Below are 6,123 nucleotides of genomic sequence, written 5' to 3'. Positions count from 1 at the left end.
CTGTGACTATCATAAATAAATAAAAATTAAAAAAAATACAATTTAAAATTTATTTAAATTCAATTAGCCAATATACAGTGCATCATTAGTTTCAGATGTAGAGTTCAGTAATTCATCAGTTGCATATAATATTTGCTATCTCTCTGTGGAAGTTCTCACTGAAGCTTAGCCACTTCTCTCAAGTCCAGTGAGCACCTTTATGGCCTCTACTTTGAAGTCTTTATCAGGTAGTTTGGTTATTTTTGTTTCCCATGGTTGTTTTTCTGAAGCTTTGTCTTGTTTTTCATTTGGAGCATATTCCTGTCTCCTCATTTTGTTTGGCTTCCTGTGTTTCTGTGAAGTAGGTGGAACAGCTACATCTCCTAATCTTGAAGGAGCGGCCTTACTTAGGAACATCCCCTGTGTAGACTGCATGTGCCTGGTGGCTTTGGCTGGCTGCCACTATGGTGGGTACAGGCTGTGGGTCCCATTGTACTCCATGCTGGGGCCATCCTGCTGGAACAAGAAGAAGTAAAGCTGGCACAGCCCAGGAGGTCCTAGGATTTCAATGCAGGGGGCACCCTGGCAGGACCACTGAAGCCGAGGCAGCCATGGGCCCCATGGAGACCCAAGGTGCTGGCCATAGGTATTTCATGATGGGACGGATGATGTGAGCCAAAGGAGGTGTGGACCAGGATGTCCTGGGATATTCCACATGGGGGTTTCCTGGCAAGTTTGTGAAACTGACACAGGTATAGGCATGGCATATCCCAGGGTGTTTTGTGCCTGTGTCTTGAAGAGATGGTGGGAGCTGTACTGGGTATTGCCCTGGGGTTGTCTTGGTGGGTTGTCTGGGGTGAGCTAGGGGCCCAGGGCTTGTAAAGGCAGTGAGCTGGCGAGGGAGCCCAGCTACCCCTTCACTAGCAAGATGAAGGGAAAATGTTAACCATGGTGCTGGCCAACACCTCTGACCCCACAGAGCATTACAGCAGTTTGCTCACCACTTGGCAGGTGCTCTAGGATCATTTCCTTTATATTCTAGCTGGCTCTTTACATGTGGCTTGTTTTCTGTGCCCTGGTCACATGCCCAGTCCCTAGCATGCATTTGCAGTATTACTCTCCTGCCCTTCTATGTGTGGTCCATTCTTCTGCAGATGGAGCTGCTGTACAGGTGCTTGCAGATTCAGTGTGCCCAGGGAGGAGGTGAGTTCAAGGTCTTCCTACCTCACCATCTTTCACCCTCCCTATAGGTGGAACTTTTAACAGCCTCTTGAGGCTAAAAAGCCAAGCCAAATACTTGCCCTCAGACTTTGTCTGCAATACCTGTAAATGGGGATTGCTTCCTCTCACCTTGGGGTCCCCAAAATATCCTGGAGTTCTTGCTGCTTTGAGGAGTGACCTTTGATCCTGGACCCTGTAAGCAAGGCGTCAGGCTGACATTTCCAACGGGCTTTACCAGCTCCATAAAGTCCACCTCCATTCCTAAAAGAGGGCTTGTCAGTTCTGTGTCGATGCAGAGCGTTAGAACGTCAAAGCCTTGGTAATGTTATCCATGTTGCCAACTGTGTCTCGTGACAAGCAGAACAGATAGTCCCTGAATGTCTGCAGAAAAGTGGCCAAGAAGGATGGTCCCGGAGAGCTGCTGGAAGATCAGGCAAGAGCACAATATGGAAGTTTCCACGGTGTTTTCAAAGGTGTGATTTCCAAACTGCCGCAAGTCAGTTAAAGAGGAAAGATGTGGGACGCAAAAGATGCTTGTGAACAAAGTCATGGAAGTTATAAATATCAGTTTCTGTGGTCCTAGGTCAGTAAACTTTGTTCTGGTTTTGTGAAGATGTCGGGTTCTCTCACAGAATTCTGTAAATCTCTACCTGGGTCAACAGTACGGTCTTTGATTATCAGAGATCTGTACTCTGGAGTCTGGGTCTGTCCTCATCCTGAGTCCCCTTGAGGAGGAAGCACATGTGCAAAAGCATTGGAATAACACAATAATCGCCTGTAAATGAGAGAAGGTCTTAACCACCTGTAAATGACAATCAGGGGGCAGAGATGGCCCCCATGCCTGGGTGCCAGGACCAGGTCCTTAGTCCCAGGTTGAAAGGGTCAGGACATGGCCCCCATATCTGGATGCCAGGAGGAGCTCCTTGGTCCCCAGGCTGACAATCAGGGGGATAGGACGTGACCCCCACACCTGGACCCTGAGAAGGAGGCGGGCATCCCCCATGTACACAACTCAGAAGCGATGTGTCCCCCACACACTCAGGAATAGACTGAGGCCATGTGAGTGAGCATCACATGGACTGCGGCCCAATGGACCTCGCCACCACTTGGGGTGGGGATCCTGTGATCCCAGGCCACATGGACAAAGACACATGTGTAGGTGACACATGGAGTGAGGCCGTGTCCACTGAGGCCATGTGAGTAGGTACCACGTGGCCCAGCTTCTCTGGAGGACCCTGGCGAGCAGAGCAGCCTGTAGTCCAGCTCCATAGCAGGACAGGCTGCCGCCCGGGGCCACCCAGTCTTCATAGGGTGGCCTCAACCACACATATCTGCTCCTTGTGGTCTGGAGGCCACTTGCCCACGGTGAGTAGACACTGTCTTCCCGCTGGTCCTCACAGGGTCCCCTGTGCGTGTCTGCATCCTGCTCTCTCCTTCTTAGAGGGACACCAGTCCTACTGGGTTAGAGTCACTCTGGTGACCCCACTTCATTTCTGGCACCTCCTTGAAGACCCCATGTGCACACACAGCCACATCCTAGGTCCTAGGGTCTGGGGCCTCAACGTGTGGATTGTGGCTGTGATACCCTCCAGGTCATTCTGGAAACACCCAAGATAGGCATGAAGAGCTGCTGGACCCGGGCCCACAGGGCAGTGGATGGGACACTCATGGGGAGCCGGCATGTGCCTCTGGTCAGTCCCCTGAAGGCCAGCTCAAAGCCCCTCCCCCCGGCCTCATGCCCCTCGTTGACCTCTTGGCCAGCCTGGCTGCCCTATTGGGTTACAGACCAAGGGCCCCTTGGAGAAGGACAGCTGCCAGGATCCACCTCCCGCTGGGTCCTGTGAGGGGGGAGAGGTGGTGCTGGATGGGAAGTATGTGTGACTGTGTGAGTGTGATTGTGAGACTAAGCATTAGGATGGGCGTGAGCATGAGGGTGAGTGTGTGAGTGTGAGCATGAGCCTGAGCATTAGGGTGAATGTGGGCATGAGGGTGAGCATGTGAGTGTGAGCATGTGAGTGTGAGTGAGGGCTTTCCAGGAAGCTGGGGTGTGGCTCCAAGGCCCCTCAAGTGGGAGGCCAGGCGGTCAGCCTGAGGCAGGTGCGTGGCCCCAACAAGAGGCTGAGAAGCCTTCTCCTGTGTGTCACACACACCAGCCGCGGTTCAGCTGCTCTGTATGTCCCTGAGGCCTGGGCAGGTGGGCGGCCCCATGGGGACAGAACCTCGGCTCTGATGGGGACTAGGGGAGGCTGCTGGATGCCGGCCTCGGACAGGTCTGCTCAGAATGGCTTCGGTTGATGCCGCCCGTCTGTGTCTGGAGCCCTTCCCACTGCAGCCCTGGTGTCAGTGGGGTGGGCCTCCCCCTCCACGGGAGGCGCCGGGTGCTCAGGGACCCCCGGACCCCAGAAGGTGGGCACGTGCCTGCGAGCCTTCTGGGACCGAGCTATCCTCTCCCTGGCATTTTTCCCAGCTAAACGGTATTTTATTCCATGGCCAGCGCCAGCAATCAAAAACATCGTGATGAAGTGGAAGATGAAAAGCTCCCGTTGGCCACCTCGTGGGCTCAGCTCAGGGCATTAAGCGACTCGGGCTGTGCGCGGTCACCACGGCCACCGCCGGCGACTTCCCACAGGGACGCTGCGTCCCCACCCCCACCTCGCAGAAGGTTCGTCCCGGTCCCGGTCCCGGTCCCGGTCCCGGTCCCGGTCCCGGTGCGCCGCCCCGCCTACGCCCGTCGCCCGCCCGGGAGGACCTCGCGCGGGGGCAGGGGAAGCGCAACCCCCGCGCGTGCTGCTCTTTCCAGCGGGCCCCGCGGCAGGTTTGTTTTCTGTGCCAACCGGCGGCAGCTGGAGCCAGGGGACCGCAGCTAGCGGAAGTGCCCAGGCTGAGGCCCGGGTGGGCCAGGTCGCCGGGGGCGGGCGGGGACGAGGGGCTCCGCCGCCACGGGCGCCTCTGGCTGGGGACGCGGGGCCGGGACCGGCGCGGGGAGGGGCGGCGCACGGGCGTCCCTTCCTCTCGGCGAGAGCGGCTGGCGGGGCCCCGGGGAGGGGGGAACTCCTGGGAACGCCTCCCTGTGGTCTCTCCCCAGGGCGAGCCAATCAGAAGCGACAAGAGGTGTCACCCTGGGTAGTGCCCCGTGGATGCGCCGCCCCCAGCCCAGGGCAGCCGCGCCTCTGCGCCTCGCCCGCGCGTCGTGGCTTTCGTAAGGGGGTGGCGGTGGCGGTGGCGGTGGCGGTGGCGGTGGCGCAGGCTGCTGCCGTGATGGTCCTCGCTGGGAAAGACGCGCGATCGCCGTCGGGGAGGGAGCGGGAGCCCGCAGAGCCCCCTGGTTGGCGCTGCCCCGCGGGACCCCATCGGAGCTCCAGGAGCCACTCAGCGAGAGACGGGCGGGCGGGGCTGCAGGACGTGCCCCCGGGCGGGAGGAGCCCTGGCGCTGGAGCCCTCCCCCCTCTGCTGCCACCTGGGTCCTGGAAGTGCAGGAGGGATGCTTGGTGGGGCGCTGGGCGGGCAGGGGGCACCTAGCCCCGCGGAGAGGGGAGACCCCAGACTGGGGACAAACCCGTGAGCCCGACCCCAGAGGGGCGCCGGCGAGTCAGAAGTGGCTCAAGTAGCGGTGGGCCTTGCCTCTGCTCCCCGAGCTGCCAGGAGTGCATTTCCAGGAAGCACATCCTTTCCCAGGAGGGCCCCAGTGGCCGTGTGGCCTCGCACCAGGGAGTAGAACCCGAGCCAGGGCACAGGCCCGCACTCATGCTGTGTTCCGGTTCCTGGGCTTCCTGAGCTCCCGCCAGAGCCCGCGTGTCAAGGCCAGACCGGGGAGAGCAGCACAGAAACACTGCCTGCCAGGGAATACACAGAGCCTCAGAAAGATTAGCCACATCAGGTAGGGTGTTAAGTAGCCACGTGGGCAGGGAGAACAGAGTCTGCTTTTCTCCCTCAGAATTCAGAGAAGTGGAGTAAAGATTGTTTGCTGAAAGCTGGCCAGTGTATAACTTTTAAAATCAGCTGCTGTTGGGCACCTGGGTGGCTCAGTGGTTTAGTGTCTGCCTTTGGCTCAGGTTGTGATCCCGGGGTCCTGGGATGGAGTCCCACATCGGGGTCCCCACAGGGAGCCTGCTTCTCCCTCTGCCTGAGTCTCTGCCTCTCTGTCTCTCATGAATAAACAAAATCTTAAAAAAAAAAAAAAAAAAAAAAAAAAGATCAGCTATTGTTGACCGAGCAGCAAACCTGTGGGCTCAGGTGGGGCACAAGTGGGGCAGAATGGAGGCAGTACACACAAAGAAACCAGCCCCTGACACTTCACTCAAGCTTCCGGATTCAGCTGTGCTTCAGGCTGGACCTGCCCCTCCCTCAAGAAGTCATGGCAAGCTGCTCTGGTTCTGCAGTTCAGGACCTCCAAAGACCACTCTCACGTTCAGCGCTCAGACAGAAGGATAACCCCAGCTTGGTGATGCTGTTGCACTCATGGTTACACCTAGTGCAGCGAAATGGCACAGGCTAAAAAATCAGCAATGGGCAGCAGTACACAGGGTGGGGTCCAGGAGCAACCAGCCCTAGTCCTCCCCCTCCTGGGGTCACATGGACATGGCTGATCTGACTCCAGCCACCAGAGGTCAGGCTGACGCCATGTGGCCCAAGGCCCCAGGTAATAAAGACAGGAGTCAGGCCGGACATCCCCAGGGCCTAGAGGCCACCTCTTAGCACGGCAAAACCAGCCCTCTCTTTGGGCCAGTCCATCCTTATGGGACCTTCCTGAGACCACCACATGACAAACAGTGTGGGGTACACACTCAGGAACCCTCAACAGTCTGGAGCACACCATTGAATCAGTCCAGTCTCTAGATCAAGCCATGCCTGAAGCCAGTACCCAGTCTTTTCTTAGTTGCTGAGCAGAAGTGTCCCTTTATCGTTTAAATCAGTGTGAGGACA

General features: G+C 57.4%; 1 long non-coding RNA gene across 1 annotated transcript; it reads left to right on the top strand.

The window, feature by feature from the left end:
- The first annotated feature begins 40 nt into the window (after nt 1–40).
- LOC144299675 (uncharacterized) lies at nt 41–5,170 on the top strand. The gene is made up of 2 exons (XR_013366342.1): nt 41–3,862; nt 4,286–5,170. It is a non-coding gene; the product is annotated as an uncharacterized LOC144299675 (long non-coding RNA).
- The last annotated feature ends 953 nt before the right edge of the window (nt 5,171–6,123 follow it).

Source organism: Canis aureus, chromosome 27 (genome assembly GCF_053574225.1).
Source record: "Canis aureus isolate CA01 chromosome 27, VMU_Caureus_v.1.0, whole genome shotgun sequence".
In the NCBI taxonomy this organism is placed as follows: domain Eukaryota; kingdom Metazoa; phylum Chordata; class Mammalia; order Carnivora; family Canidae; genus Canis; species Canis aureus.
This window is presented reverse-complemented; position numbering and strand designations above follow the sequence as displayed.